We start from the raw sequence: 14,900 nt of genomic DNA on the forward strand, positions 1-14,900 counted from the left end.
GTGACATTTTTTCTTTGTTAATTTTCTGTTGGGATGATCTGTCCCTTGATATGAGTGGGGTGTTAAAGTCCCATAGTATTATTGTATTATTATTGATTAGTTCCTTTATGTTTGTTATTAACTCTTTTATGCATGGGTTGCTACTATGTGGGTGCATAAATATTTACAATTGTTAGATTTCCTTGTTGGATTGTCCCGTTTTTACTATACAGTGTCCTCCTTTGTCTCATGTTATAGTTTTTGTTTTTACATCTGAAATGAGTCTCTTGTAGGCAGCACATATATCCTCTTGCTTTTTTTAATCCATTATGACATCCTATGCCTTTTTATTGGAGCATTTATCCCATTTTTATTCAAAGTAATTATTGATAGATACATGTTTATTGTCATTTTAATATTTGTTTTGTCATTGTTTCTGAAGATTTTCTCTGATCCTTTCTTCTTTCTCTGTTATGTGGTTAGCTGATTTTCTTTAGTAATATATTTGCATTTCTTTCTCTGTATTCTTTGCATATTATTAGTGGTTTTTGATATATGGTTACCATTAAGTTTGTATTTAACCTCTTCTACATATAGGAGTCTATTTTAAGTTGATGGTCATTCAAGTTAAAATCCATTCTTTATCCTCTCCTCCCCATGTTTTAGGTGTATGTTGTTATATTTTATATATTTTTTATTTTGTGAGTTCCTTAACAGGTTTTTTACATAAATATTCATTTTTACTACTTTTGTGTTTCCTAGCTTTACACTGTCACTTTTGGTCTCTCCTTTTTACTCAGTCCCCTTTAATATTTCTTGCAGGTCTGGTTTAGTGCTCATGAATTCCTTTAGTTTTTGTTTGTCTGGGAAACTATCTATCCTTCTATTCTGAATGATAACCTTGCTGAATAGAGTATTCTTGGCTGCAGATTTTTCCCATTCAGCACGCTGACTATATCATGCCCCTCCCTTCTGGCTTGCCAAGTTTCTACTGAAAAATCTCCTGCTAGCCTTATGGGCTTTCCCTTGTAAGTTACTGTCTTCATTTGTCTTGCTATTTTGGTATATTTTTCCAATTTAATTACAATATGTCTTGGTGTGGGGTCTGCTTTTGTTGATTTTGTTGGGAGTTCTCTGCTTCCTGGATCTGGATGTCTGTTTCCTTCCCCAGATTAGGGAATTTTCAGCTATTGTTTCCTCAAATACATTTTCTGCCCCCTTTACTCTCTTCTTCTGGTATTCCTATAATATGAATGTTATTATATTTGATGGAGTCACTGAGTTCCTTAAATCTGTTCTCATTTTGTATAATGCTTTTTTTGTCTCTTTTGTTCAGTTGGTTACTTTCTATTGCTCTGTCTCTATGTCATTAATTCATTCCTCTCCTTTGTCCAGCTGCCATTCACTCCAGGAAATATGTTTTTCATTTTGTTTATTGAGCCCTTTATCTCTGCTATGTTATTCCTGATCTCTGTGTTAAGGTCTCACTCATGTTTTCCACACTTTTCTCAAGTTCAGTGAGTATTCTTATGATCATGGCTTTAAATTCTCAGACATATTTAAATCTGTTTCACTTAGATATCTAGCCATACCTTATTTTATTCTTTCATTTGGGATAAATTTCTCTGTCTCATCATTTAGTTTGTTTCTCTGTTTATCTGTGTTAAGAAAGGCAATTATGGAGGTGCCTGGGTGGCTCAGTCATTAAACATCTGCCTTTGGCTGAGGTCATGATCCCAGGGTCTAGGTATTGGGCCCCACGTTGGGCTCCCTGCTTCATGGGAGGCCTGCTTATCCCTCTCCCACTCCCCCTGCTTGTGTTCCCTCTCTCGCTGTATCTCTCAGTCAAATAAATAAATAAAATCTTTTTTTTTTTTTAAAGAAAGGCAATTATGTCTGCTGCTCTTGAAAGTAGAGACTTTAGGGCGCCTGGGTGGCTCAGTCGTTAAGCATCTGCCTTCGGCTCAGGTTATGATCCCAAGGTCCTGGGATCGAGTCCCACATCGGGCTCCCTGCTCGGCGGGAAGCCTGCTTCTCCCTCTCCCCCTGCTTGTGTTCCTGCTCTCACTCTCTCTCTTTCTGTCAAATAAATAAATAAAAATCTTTAAAAAAAATGTTTAGAAAGTAGAGACTTTATGAAGAAGAGGTCCTGGAATGCCCCACAGTGCAGTGTCCCCTGTTCACCAGAATGTGACACTTCAGGAGAGTATCATATGCATGTTGCTTATGTCCTGCTCTTGTGTCTGAATCAATTTTCTTTCCAGTGCAATCATCTGCACTGACTCTCTGCCTATTGTTGTCTGTGCTTTCTCTCTGTATGTTAGTGGGACCCAGGAAGTCCAATTTTGAGAGGGCATGCCTGCTGGGGAATTTGGGATTGAGGCAGCATTGTTAGAAAAAAATTGTGCTGAGCTATTAGTCTTATGCTGATATTCCTAAGCACTGTGACTGCTGGGGTCTGTACACCAGTGTGGCTGTGGGTTTGAGGCTGGGCAATGAGCTTGGCAATGGCTGGATGCACCTGGACATGGTGCATTGATGTGGGTTGGTGCTGCAAGTTGTTTTGCATAGCACATTGTGGCAGCTGTGTACCTGGCAGCTGCATGTGATGCATGTGCAGCTTAACAAAAATTTCTGTGAGCCTAGAGCTGAAGTTAGGAGGCTTGGACTGGGTGAGTCCTCAAGAGAATTCGTGGGCATGGTGCATTGCTAGTGTGTTAGGTAGAAAGTGTCTATGTTGCTCAGCCACCCACAGGTGGCCCTTTGTTTATGCTAGGGGGCAGGTGAAGTGAATGGTGTCTGCCAGCTCCCTCATTTTCAAAGTCCCCCAACACACTCCAAAATCAGTATGAACAGATCTGTCTCCCATTTGCCCCCAGTTTTGTGTAAATTACTCTTTTTATGTTGCCTTTTTGTGCAGGCTGCTGTGTCTTTAAGGGTGGTGACCCTGCTATCATTCACCCTCCCAGGGAGCCCGATGCTGAGTCAGCTGACTTTTAAAGCTCCAGGGTCCAAGTCCCACTGGTTATACAAACTCATGGGATTCAGCCCTTCTGGTTTTCAAAGCCAAACTTTATGGGGGTTAATCTTCCCCATGTCAGCTACCTGGTATGAGGGCCTATTTCCGTGCCTTCTCCCTGCAAGCAGCTCCCTCTCTTTTGCAGGCAGCCTTCCTCCACCTTTCTGACTGTCCTAAACTTTCAGGTACAGCTTCTTCTCTGTATTTAGTTGTGGAGTTTGTTCTATCAGTCTTTGAATCACTCTCTGGCTTATTGACTTGGATATGGATGATACCTAGTTGTAAACATGGGACTGGGTTAGCTCAGGATTTTCCTCCTTTGCCATCTTTCCACTATCACATCAGATTTGCTGCACTTCCTGCATTATCTTTCTCTACTTAGGACTGTGTTGGTTTAGGTTTATAATTAACACAAATCTTCTTGAAGTAAAGGTGGAGGCTTTGATGAGACTTCTCTATCTTCCCTAAGCCATGGCCTGCTTGGTTTCTTAGACATGCTTTATTGAAATGCTACCCAGTTTTTCTCCTCTTTACCAGAGCAATTACCTCACAAAGAGAGTATGATCTGGTTCAGTAAAGCATGCATACTCTAGTGTTATGGGCTGAATTGTGTGTCTCCAACATTCATATGTTGAAGCACTAACTCTCAGTACCTCAGAATGTGACCGTATTGGGCGATACCATCTTTAAAATGTTTAAGTCAAAATGAGGCCATTAGAGTGGGCCTTAATCCAATCTGACTGGTGTTCTTTTTAGAAGAAATTTTAACATACAAAGAGGTACCAGAGATGTGTGCACACAGAATAAAGACCATATAATGACACAAGAAGAGAGGCCTCAGGAGAATCCACACCTGCTGACATTTTGGTCTTGGACTTCTGCCTTCAAAACTGTGTGAATATAAATTTGTGTTATTTAACTGATCATTCTGTATTGTCTTAGTCCTTTTAGGCTGCCATAGCAAAAACAACATAATAAAAATAATAAATATCCATAATAAATATCCAATATCCATATTAAAAATATCATAGACTGGTAGATTCAGTGTATGTTGAGGACCCACTTTCTGGTTCATAGATAGCTATATTCTCACTGTGTCCTCCCATGGCATAAGGGATCTCAGGAATTCTTTGGGGTCTATTTTATGAAGGCATTTATCCCATTCATGACCTCTTAAAGGCCTGACCTACAAATACTATTGACATAAATATAGTTGTGGGCCCATTTCTGGGTTCTCCATTCTGTTCCATTGATCTACATGTCTGCTTTTGTGCCAGTACCATAGTGTCTTCATAACTACAGCTTTGTAATACAGCTTGAAATCCAGAATAAGATGCCTCCAGGTTTGCTGTTCTTTTTCAGGATTGCTTTGGCTATTCGGGGATTTCTGTGGTTCCATACAAATTTTAGGATTGTTTTTTCTAGCTCTGAAAAATGTTGGTGTTATTTTCATAGGCATTGCATTCAATGTGTTGATTGTTTTGGGTAGTATAGAGATTTCAACAATATTTCTTCGTCTAATCCATGAGCATGGAAATTTTCCCAATTCCTTGTGTCTTCTTCAACTTATTTCATAAGTGTTCTATTATCTTCAGGGTACAGATACTTTAACTATTTAGATAGGTTTATTCTTTTGGTGCAACTGTAAATGGGATTGATTCCTTGATTTCTTTTTCTGGTACTTCATTATTGGTGTGTAGATATGCAACAGATTTCTATGCATTGATTTTATATACCACAACTTTGCTGAATTCATGTATCCATTCTAGCAATTTATTGGTGGAGTCTTTGGGGTTTTCTACAGAGAGTATCATGTCGTCTGTAAATAGTAAAAGTTTAACGTCTTCCTTGCAGATTTGGATGCCTTTTATTTCTCTTATTGTCTGATTGCTGAGGCTAAGATTTCCAGTATTATGTTAAATAGCAATGATGAGAGTGGACATCCTCTTTTGTTCCTGACCAAAGAGGAAAAGCTCTCAGTATTCACGATTGAGGATTATATTTTCTGTGTGTTCCTTGTACATGGCTTTTATGATGTTGAAGTATTTTTCCATCTAAACCTACTTTTTTGAGGGTTTTTATCAAGAATGAATATTGTATTTGTCAATTTTTTTCTGCATCTATTAAGAGGATCATATGATTCTTTTTTAAATTATTTTTTTAAATTTTTAAATTTATTTATTTATTTATTTATTTATTTATTTATTTATTTGAGAGAGAGAGAGAGAGAGAGAGAGAGAAAATATGAGTGGGGTGGATGGGCAGAGGGAGAGGGAGGAGGAGACTCCCCCCTGAGCAGGGAGCCTTATGTGGGGTTCAATCCCAGGACCCCGGGATCATGAACTGAGCTGAAGGCAGATGCTTAACCAGCCAAGCCACTCAGGCGCCGAGAGTATCATATGGTTCTTATCCTTTCCTTTATTAATGTGGTGTATCATATTGATTGATTAATGAATATTGAACCACCCTGCAGCCCAGGAATAAATCCCACTTAATCCTTTTGAATAATTATTTTAATGTACTGTTGGATTTGATTTGTTAGGATGCTGTTGAGAATTTCTGCATCCATGTTCATCAGGGATATTGGCCTGTAATTTTTTCTTCTTAGTGGGATCTTTGTCTGGTTTTAGAATCAAGGTATTGCTGGCCTCCTTGAATGAGTTTGGAAGTTTTCCTTCCATTTCTATTTTTTTATAACTTTTTGAGAAGAAAAGGTATTAACTCTTCTTTAAATGTTTGGTAGAATTCCCCTGGGAAGCCAACTGGCCCTGGACTTTTGTTTGGTGGAAGATTTTTTATTATCGATTCAATTTTTTGTTTGTTAAGGATCTGCTTAAATTTTCTATTTTTTCCTATTTCAGTTTTGGTACGTTGTATGTTTCTAGGAATTTGTTCATTTCTTCCTGATTGCCTAGTTTTTTTTTTTTTGTCATATATATATATTTTTTAATAATATTCTCTTATAATTGTATTTTTTTGGTGTTGGTTGTGATCGCTCCTCTTTCCTTAATGATTTGTTTATTTGTTTCCTTCCTCTTTTCTTTCTGATGTCTGGCTAGGAGATTATCAATTTTATTAATTTATTTGAAGACCCAGCTCTTAGTTTTGTTGATTTGTTATATTCTTTTGTTTCTATATTATTTCTTTCTGCTCTAATCTTTATTATTCCCATTCTTGCTCACTTTAGGTTTTATTTGCTGTTCCTTTTCTAGTTCCTTTAGTTATAAGGTTTGGTTGTCTATCTGAGACTTTTCTTATTTCTTTTTTTTTTTTTTTAAGATTTTATTTATTTATTTGACAGAAAGAGGGAGAGAGATAGCGAGAGAGGGAACACAAGCAGGGGGAGTGGGAGAGGGAGAAGCAGGCTTCCCGCCGAGCAGGGAGCCCGATGTGGGGCTCGATCCCAGGACCCTGGGATCATGACCTGAGCCAAAGGCAGACGCTTAACGACTGAGCCACCCAGGCGCCCCTCTTATTTCTTGAGGTAGGCCTTTTTGCTATATACTTCCCTGTTTGGACCTACTTTCTTGCTCCCAAATGTTTTGGACTGTCATGTTTTCATTTTCTTTTGTTTCCATGTATTTTTTATTTCTTCTTTAATTTCCTAGTTAACCTATTCATTCTTTAGAAGGATGTTCTTTAACCTCCATGTACTTGTGGTCCTTCCAAATTTTTTTTTGTGGTTGACTTAATGTTCATGGTACTGTGGGCTGAAAATACACATGGTATTATCTCAATCATTTTGCACTGGTTGAGGCCTAACTTGTGATCCAGTATGTGATCTATTCTGGAGAATGTCCCATGTGCACTCAAAAAGAATGTGTATTCTGCTGCATTAGGGTGAAATGCTCTGAATATACCTGTTAAGACCATCTGATCCAGTGTGACATTCAAAGCCATTGTTTCCTTGATGATTTTCTGCTTAGATGATCTTTCCATTGCTGTAAGTGGGGTGTTAAATTTCCTTACTCCAATTGGATTATTATCAATGAGTTCCTTTATGTTTGTTATTAATTGATTTATATTTTGGGTAATCCCAATTTGGGGGCATAAACATTTACAAATGTTAGATCTTCTTGATAGATAGACCCTTTAATTATGATACAATGTTTTCCTTCAGCTCTTATTACAGTCTTGTGGGGTCTTTAGGGTTTTCTACCAAGGGTATCATGTCATCTGTATGCAGTGAATATATGACTTCTTCCTTGTCAACTTGGAAGCATTTTATTTCTTTTTGTTGTCTGATTGCTAAGGCTAGGGCTTCCAGTATTGTGCTGAACAACAGTGGTGAGAGTGGATATCCTTGTCATGTCCCTGATCTTAGAGGAAAAGCTTTCAGTTTTTCCCCATTGAGGATGATATTAGCTGTGGATTTTTCTGTATATGGTCTTTATTATGTTGAGGTATATTTCTTTTATCCTACATTCCTGATGGTTTTTATCAAAAAAAGATGTTGTATTTTATCAAATATTTTTTCTTCATCTTTTGAGAGGTTCATATGGTTCTTATCATTTCTCTTATTAATGTGGTATATCACGTTGATTGATTTGCTAGTATTGAACCACTCCTGCAGCCCAGGAATAAATCCTACTTGATCATGGTGAATAATCCTTTTAATGTACTGTTGGATTCGATTATCTAGTATCCTGTTGAGAATTTCTCCATCAATGTTCATGAGGGATATTGGCCTGTACTTCTTTTTAGTGGGGTCTTCGTCTGGTTTTGGAATCAAGGTAATGCTGACCTCATAGAATGAATATGGAAGTTTTCCTTCCATTTCTATTTTTTGAAACAGTTTGAGAAGAAAAGGTATTAACTCTTCTTTAAATGTCTGGTAAAATTCCCCTGGAAAGCCATCTGTCCCTGGACTCCTGTTTGTTCAGAGATTTTTGATTATTGATTTCTTTGCTTTTTATGGGTCTGTTCAAATTTGCACTTCCCATTTCAGTTTTCATAGTTTATATGTTTCTAGGAATGTATCCATTTCTTCCAGATTGCCCAGTTTGTTGGCATATAGTTTTCATGTTTTCTTATTATTGTTTGTATTTCTGTTGTGTTGCTAATGATCTCCTCTCTTTAATTCCTGATTTTATTTATTTGGGTCATTTCTCCTTTATTTTTGGTAAGTCTGCCTAGGGTTAAATCAATTTTGTTAATTCTTTTAAACAACCAACCCCTAGTTTCATTGATCTGTTCTACTGTTTTTGTTTTTTAATTATTATTTCTATATCATTAATTTCTGCTTTAATCTTAAGTATTTCCCTTCTTCTGCTGGGTTTAGGTTTTATTTGCTGTCTTTTTCCAGCTTCTTTCAATGTAAGGTTAATTTGCATATTTGAGATTTTTCTTGCTTCTTGAAGACAGCCTGTAGTGCTATTTACTTCCATCTTATGACTGCCTTTGCTGAGTCCCAAATGTTTTGGAATGTTGTGTTTTCATTTTCCTTTGTTGCCATGTATTTTTTTTAAATGTCTTCTTTAATTTCCTGGTTAACCCATTCATTCTTTAGTAAGATGTACTTTAATCTCCATGTGTTTGTGGTCTTTCCAAATTTTTTCTTGTGGTTGACTTCCAGTTTCATAGCACTGTGGTCTGAAAATATGCATGGTGTGATCTCAATCTTTATGTACTGGTTGAGGCCTGATTTGTGACCCAGTATGTGATATGGAGAATGTTCCATGTGCACTTGAAAAGAATGTGTATTCTGCTGCTTTAGAATCAAATTTTCTGAATATATCTGTTAAATCCATATTGTCCAGTGTGTCATTCAAAGCCACTTTTTCCTTGTTGATCTTCTGCTTAGATGATCTTTCCATTGCTGTGAGGGGGGTGTTAATTTCCTCTACTACTATTGTATTATTATCAATGAGTTCCTTTGTTTGTTATTAATTGCTCCCAAGTTGGGGGCATAAATATTTGCATTTTTTAGATCTTCTTGTTGGATGGACTGCTTTATTATGACAGCCCTTCTTCATGTCTTGTTACAGTCTGGTTTAAAATCTATTTTGTCTGTTATAAATATGATGTCCATTATCATAATGTATGGTTCTCCACCCTCTCACTCTCAATCTGGAGGTGACCTTGGGTTTAAAATGAGAGTCTTGTAAGAAACATATCGATGGGGTTTGGTTTTTTTTGTTTTTATCCATTCTGTTACCCTATGTCTTTTGATTGGAGCGTTTAGTCCACTTACATTCAGAGTAATTACTGATGGATATGAATTTAGTATCATTGTATTACATATAAAATCACTGTTCCTGTAGATTTTCTGTGTCCCTTTCTAGTCTTTGTTGCTTTTGGTGTCTCTTTCCTGCTCAGAGTGCCCCCTTTAATATATGCAGAGCTGGTTTAGTGTTCACGAACTCATTTAGTTTTTGCTTCTCCGGGAAACTTTTTATCTCTTCTTATATTCGGAATGACAGTCTTGCTGGATATAGTATTCTTGGCCACATATTTTTCCCATTTAGCATGTAAAATATCTCATGCCACTTTTTGTCTGGCCTGCCAAGTTTCTATGGACAGGTCTGCTGCTAACCTTTTGTATCCACCTTTGTAGGCTAAGGATCTTTTGTCCCTAGCTGCATTCCGAATTCTCTTTTTATCTATTTATTTTGCTAATTTAGCTATGTTATTTCTTGGTGTTCATCTATTTTTGTTTCTTTTGAGGGGATTTCTCTGTGCCTTTTGGACTTAAATGCCTGTTTCCTTCACCAGATTAGGGAAATTCTCTGCTATATGCTATAATTTGTTCAAATAAACCTTCTGCACCTTTTTCCTGCTCTTCTGCTTCTGGGACTCCTATGATATGGATATTCTTGTGCTTTGTGGAATTGCTGAGTTCCCTAAGTATATTTGTGATCTAATTGCTTTCTTTCCATCTTCTTTTCAGATTCATTATTTTCCATAATTTTATCTTCCATATCACCTATTCGTTCCTCTCTTTATTCCATCTTAATTGTGATTACATCTAGTTGGTTTTCCATCTCAGTTATAGCATTTTATTTCAGCCTTGACTAGATTTCAGGTTTTTTAATCCCTGTTGTTTCAATGCTGTTTTCAGGCCCAGCTAGTATTGTTTTGATGGTTGTTCTAAATTCTTGTTCAGGTATATTTCTTATAACTGTTTTGAGCAAGTCCCTGGTTGTGATTTCTTGTTGATCTTTCTTTTGGGGAGAATTCCTCCATTTTGTCATCATGTCTAGGTTTCTGTCTTTTGTGTATTATGAAAGCTTGTTATGTTTCATGCTCCTGAGAGTAATACTATATTAATAAGGGGTCATACACTGTCCAGTCCTGGCACTTCAGGAAGTGTTTCTGGTGCATGCTGTGTGTACTCTGCTTTTGTGTTTTGGCTGCTCTTTCCTACAGGTTCAGTCCTCTGCATAATTCCTCCTTGCTTGCAGTGGGGAGTGTTTGGACTTTTAACTAGGGGTACTTTGATTTGTTTGTTAATATAAGCCTTAAAAAAAAAAAGCCTGATCCAAGAAAAGTGAAAAGGGAAGGGGAAAAGAAAAGCAAACAAACAAAAAACTATAAGCCTGATTCCAAAGAAAAACAAAGAGAGAAGAAGAGGGAAGAAAAAGAATCTTATTCCAAAAGGAGAGGCTTAAACAAACAAACCAACAAATGAACAAAAAAACTATAAGCCTGATTCCAAAGAGAAAAAAGAAAAAAGAAAAAAATTAAATTAAAAAATTTTAAAAATAAAAAAATAAAAAGAATTAAAAAGGACTAAAAATAAAAAGTCTGGTCCTATGTCTACCATAACTGAAGCTGATGCTTTGGAGCACTCTATGATCAGTAGACTCGGTACATGTGTGTGCCCTGCGTTTGTCTTCTGGGGGAGAGGCTTGCTGCTCTGGCTTACAGTTAGACCTGCCCTAGTAAAAATGCGCCTGCCAGGCACAGGGGGGCATGGTTTGGTGTATGTGACTACAGCCTCCACTGGGGGTGCTGTTTTTTTCTACGAAGTCTGACCACACTGTTGGCCTGCTTGAGGGGGTGGGGGTGGAAGATCTTGTCAAACTGCACTCACCCCCAGGGAGGGGAACTTGGGGCCACCACTGCTCAGGAGGCCCTCGCAGACAGCATACAGTCTTCCCTCCTATGCCCCAGGCTTTTGTCAGATCCCTGTCCTCAACCTGTCTGTGCCTGGGCCGTTGGCTTGCCCGGTGCCACAGTTCTGTGTTTTATCTCTGGTTGGTGGCTGGGATTCAAAATTCCAAATCTTAAAGACTTGGCAAGGTGCAGACCCACTCCCCTCCCCTGTAAGAGGCTCACAACACGCACCTGACACCATTCTGTCCCAGAAAAGCAATTGCATTGCTGTGCAGGTCCCTGGAGTCTGTTGTGAAACATAGTGAAAAGCTGCAAACAGGTTATCTGCCCTTTGAGTATGCCTTTGTCCCCTGCTGTTGAACACTTGCTCAATAGCACTGGATGGGTCTTTTGTCCTTGGAGAAGCAATATACCCTCTTCCAAATGTACTTCAGGAAGGGGAACATTCTCTTTCACTGTGACCCAGGGGATCCCCACACCACAGTGTCTTTCATGAGCCCTATGCCCTGCTCTCTCTCCCACTCTCTCCCTCTCTTCCTGACTTGTCTCCCCCCAAAAAGGGCTCCATCCCCTCTGCAGCACCATGGTTTTTCCTCTCCCCCAATTCATGTCTCTGAACCTTGCATCTGCCCATTCTCTCTCTCCCTCCATTTGTGCAAAATGTTTTCTTAATCCTCAGATTGATATCCTAGTTGTTCAAAATAATTTGATGTTGATCTAGCTGTATTTGTGGGAGGAGGCAAGCCCAGGGTCTCCCTACTACTCTGCCATATTACTTCCCTCTCCTATCTGAACTCTCCATTCCCTAACTTTCACTCTGCAGGTGTCTTTAGGTCTAAAATGAGTCTCTTATAAGCAGCATATAGATGGTTCTGTTTTTTTAATCCATTTTGATGCCCTTTGTGTTTTGATTGGAACATTTAGTCCATCTACATTCAGAGTGATTGTTGATATGAATTTAGTGCCATTGTGTTACCTGTATAGTTGGTGTTTTTGGTGATGTTCTCTGTTCCTTTCTATTCTTTGTTGCTCTTGGTCTTTTTTTCCCCACTCAAGGACACCCCTTCAATATTTCTTGAAGGGCTCATTTAGTGCTCATAAACTCCTTTACTTTTCGTTTGTCTGGGAAACACTTTATCTCTCCTTCTATTCTGAATGAGAGGCTTGCTGGATAAAGTATTCTTGGCTGCATATCTCCCCATTCAGCACATTAAATATATCATGCATTTCTCTTCTAGCCTGCCATGTTTCTGTGGGCAGATTTGTTGCAAAACTGATCTGTCTCCCTTGTTTGTTAAGGACTTTTCTTCCCTTGTTGCTTTCAGCATTATTTCCTTTCTTGTGTATTTTGTGTATTTGACTATGACATGTCTTGGTGATGGTTGGCTTCTGTTGAATTTAATGGGAGTTCTCTGTGCTTCTTGGATTTTGCTGTCTGTTTCCTTCCCCAGATTAGGCAAAATTTCATCTATAATTTGCTCAAATAAAACTTCTGCCCCTTTTTCTTTCTCTTCTTCTGGAACTCCTATGATATGAATGTTATTATGCATTAAGAAGTTGCTGAGTTTCCTAAATCTACATTTTTTTTAGATTTTTATTTATTTATTTGACAGAGAGAGACACAGCGAGAGAGGGAACACAAACAGGGGGAGTGGGAGAGGGAGGAGAAGCAGGCTTCCCACCGAGCAGGGAGCCTGATGCAGGGCTCGATCCCAGGACCTAGGATTATGACCCGAGCCAAAGGCAGATGCTCAACGACTAAGCCACCCAGGCGCCCCTCTTCACTTGTTTCTAAGGCATCAGTTCCTCTTGGTTCTCCTCATCACTGCTCCTACTCAGCCACCTCTGCTGGTTCTTCCTTATTTCCCCTACTTGTTAACATAGGAGTAACCCAGCATAGTCTTTATTTATTTATTTATTTATTGGCAATTTTTCAATTTTTTTAAAAAATTTTATTATGTTATGTTAGTCACCATACAATACATCATTAGTTTTTGATGTAGTGATCCAGGATCCATTGTTTTCATATAACACCCAGTGCTCCATGCAGTACATGCCCTCCTTAATGCCCATCACTGGGCTAACCAATCCCCCCTCCCCCTTCCCCTCTAAAACCCTGTTTGTTTCTCAGGTCCATAGTCTCTCATGGTTCATCTCTCCCTCCAGTCCCCCCCCCCCCATTTTTCCCTTCCTTCTCTTAATGTCCTCCATGTTATTCCTTATGTTCCACAAATAAGTGAAACCATATGATAATTGCCTTTCTCTGCTTGACTTATTTCACTTAGCATAATCTCCTCTAGTCCCATCCATGTTGATGTAAAAGTTGGGTATTCATCTTTTCTGATGGCTGAGTAATAGTCCATTGTATATATGGACCACATCTTCTTGATCCATTCATCTGTTGAAGGGCATCTCACTCTTTCCACAGTTTGGCTATTGTGGACATTGCTGCTATGAACATTGGGGTGCATATGGCCCTTCTTTTCACTACATCTGTGTCTTTGGGGTAAATACCCAGCAGTACAATTGCTGGGTCATAGGGTAGCTCTATTTTTAAATTTTTGAGGAACCTCCACACTGTTTTCCAAAGTGGCTGTACCAACTTGCATTCCCACCAACAGTGTAAGAGGGTTCCTCTTTCTCCACAACCTCTCCAACATTTGTTGTTTCTTTCCCTGTCCATTTTTGCCATTCTAACTGGTGTAAGGTGGTATCTCAGTGTGCTTTTGATTTGGATTTCCCTGATGGCTAATGTTGATGAACATTTTTTCATGTGTCTGTTAGCCATTTGTATGTCTTCTTCAGAAAAGTGTCTTTTCATATCTTCTGCCCACTCTAAATCTACATTTGTGATCCAATACCTTCCCTTCCCTCTTCTTTTAACCTTCGTTATTTTCCATCATTTTATCTTCTAAATCAGTGATTCATTTCTCTGCTTCCTCCATCCTTATTGTCATGGCATCCAGTCGGATTTGCCTCTCAGTTATAGAATTTTTAATTTTGGCCTGACTAGTTTTTAGGTTTTTTAAAAATCTCTGCAGCAAGGGATTCTTTAGTGTATTCTGTGCTTTTTTTTTTTTTTTCATGCCCAGCTACTATCCCTGTAATTGTTGTTTTAACATCTGTTTCATATATCTAATATCTGTATTGATTAAATTCTTGGCCATTACTTCTTCCTGTTCTTTCTTTAAGGGTGAATTCCTACATCTTGTTATTTTGTCTAGGTCACGGTTTTTTTTGTGTGTGTGTGTGATTGTTAGGAAAGCTTGTTGTTTTCGTGCTCCTGAGAGTAATGGCTATATTAAGAAGAGGTCCAAAAATAGGGTGGAGGTCTTATATGCACTTTGTGGTTGTGTTTTGGTTGCTCCTATCCTCAGGTAAGTCCTCTGCAGAGTTTCCCCTTGCCTGTAATGGGAGGTGTTTGGACCTTGTCCACTGTGTGGCAAGTTTTAACTAGGTGTGTTTGGTCTGCTTTTAAAAGAAGCTAGATCCAAGGAAAGAAGCTAAATTCTATTTCCCCTGTAACTGAAGCTTTGCAGCACTCTATGATCAGTAGACTTGGTGTGTGTGGGGGGTTTGTGCTGGTCTTCTGGGGAAGGGGCCTGTTGGGTTGATTTTCAGGCCAATCTGTCCTAGTAGACATACACTTGTAGGACATGGGGGGTGGGGCTTAAAGTAAGCAGCTCCAGTCTCCCCTGCAGGGCACTGTGTTGTTCACTGAAGTTCGTCTGTGCTGAGGTGCAGGGGAGGGGAATGGCTTTGTTCCCCTCTCTCCTCCCTGGAGCAGGGAGTTTGAACCCATCACACTTCAGGAAGCCCTCACATAAGAATGAATAATCACCCC

At 38.7% G+C, this 14,900-nt stretch overlaps 1 protein-coding gene across 2 annotated transcripts in view; it reads left to right on the forward strand.

Annotated features, from left to right (window-relative positions):
- Positions 1–14,900, forward strand: part of DACH2 (dachshund family transcription factor 2) — a 909,992-nt gene that overhangs the window by 732,053 nt on the left and 163,039 nt on the right. The gene's annotated exons all lie outside the window — the stretch shown is intronic.

This window comes from Mirounga angustirostris, unplaced genomic scaffold, assembly GCF_029215605.1.
Source record: "Mirounga angustirostris isolate CCGP_5_RB_7025 unplaced genomic scaffold, mMirAng1.0.hap1 SCAF_11, whole genome shotgun sequence".
NCBI lineage: Eukaryota > Metazoa > Chordata > Mammalia > Carnivora > Phocidae > Mirounga > Mirounga angustirostris.